Source organism: Urocitellus parryii, chromosome 3 (genome assembly GCF_045843805.1).
Source record: "Urocitellus parryii isolate mUroPar1 chromosome 3, mUroPar1.hap1, whole genome shotgun sequence".
In the NCBI taxonomy this organism is placed as follows: Eukaryota; Metazoa; Chordata; class Mammalia; order Rodentia; family Sciuridae; genus Urocitellus; species Urocitellus parryii.
The window spans coordinates 109,950,866-109,952,812 of NC_135533.1; positions in this window are offsets into that span (position 1 = coordinate 109,950,866).

Below are 1,947 nucleotides of genomic sequence, written 5' to 3' on the forward strand. Positions count from 1 at the left end.
CTCAGCTCAAACCCACTCCTATCCACTCTGCTTTGTGTGCTTTAGGCAGGGATTCTACAAACCACATTTCTGTTTTGCTTTGCTCACTGGCTCTTAGCAAGGCTCTGCCAACAGGCATTAGAGGAATCTGGAAAGCTGAGAGGGGCAGGGTCTTGCTCTGTTCTGTTTGCTTTCTATTCCACTCTGCTTCATTTTCCTGGAAGTATTTCCCCAGTGAGGCTTCTTCCGCAAAGCAGAGGCTGTTCTGTAGAAGCAGAAGTTGATTACAGTTCGTTGTGCTTCCAACACTTCAGAAAAAGCTTGTTTGAGCTTCCTCTGGATGAGCTCCCAAGAGCTCTAGACCCCAGTTCCACTACAGTTTCTGAGGCATCCGTACCACTTAGCGTGGTCCCTCCTCAGAGACCCTCCTGCCAGCCTGGCTGGGTGGTTTTCCAAGCACTGAAGTTTTAATTACCTCCAGCTTTCCTCTCTGTTCCTCAGTCCTAGGGCTGGAAGTATTCCTGCAGTCATAATTTCCCTGTACCTTAATGCCCTATTCTTCAGTCTCTAACGCACAATTAAAACCCTTTATGTTAAATTTTATCTGCTAAATAACTGGTGTCATTTCTTTCTCTTGACTATATCCTGATGGATAAACTGGTAAAAATGTGTAAATTCTAGAATCCTCCGGATGCTTGTCTTGTTAACATTTTAGAATTGATCTAACAGCCATCTCCATTGCCACTAGCACAACTTTTGTCTATTCTACATGAACTGGACATAACCTTAAAGGAGAAATCCTAGTAATATGGTTTATCTTACCATACATTCATTTGATTTCTTGATTAAAGGCGGCTTCCTGAAAATATTGGTGATTGACTTCCTTCATCATTGTCTATTTCCATGTCTTTAAACTCAATTTTTATATTTTTTATATATTTTCTTCTTTTTTAAATTTTGGAGGTGTTCTCAATACTCTTCCATTTCTTCCTCATTTGATTTCTGAAAGAGGTGTATTTTTGTTCTGTTTTGTTTTGTTTTCTCTTTATAAAACTGTAAAACCTTTGGTTTCCTATTATCCTGTTTTTATGCTTCTCTGTGTTTATATTATGTAACATATCTCTCTCACTTTTTGATGCATTACTTCCCCAGTAAATTCATTTAAATCTTGAGATTCATTTCTCCCTACATAGCTTGGTTATTTACTTCCTTTAGTATTAAGTATCTTGACTCACATACTCCTGACTCCCAACACCTGGGAAACTGCATCCTCACCCTGCTGCTGCTGATGAAAAAGAGCTCTGCTCCGACATCTTCACTTTGATCACACCACTGCATAATCTCTTCATTCAAAATATATTTATTGGGTACATACATTATGCCATATATGGTTCTTAGCAAAAAATATAGTAGTAAACAGATAATGAACATATACATGCACACATATGTTTCAGACAAAGACACAGATAGACTGAATATTATTTGTCAGGAATAAGTGCTTTGGTCACATGTTATATTTAATAAGACTTTAGGGTCTGTGATTTGGGAGTGGACTAATCAGAGGAGGTCTATCCATGGAGGTGCCAACTAAATTCATGGGGGACAAGCAGACAAGGTAGTTGAAATACTAAGTTCAAAAGCAAGGTAAAGAAAATTATGTTTGAAGAAAATTAAGAACCAGACAACACATCAAAACATTAATTGAGAAGTTCTCAAAGATTTGCCCACAGAATTTGTAATACTCTTAAAATAAGTTGAGGACCCTAAGTACCTTTTATTTATATGGGTTATTTCTATTGATCTAGATAGCTAGATCGATAGATAACTGATAGATAGATAGATAGATAGATAGATAGATAGATAGATAGATGTATATACATATGCACACACATATCTATATTAGAAATTAAAACTGATGAAATACTTACCTATTGAATTATTTCCAATAACATTAATATATTATATGGA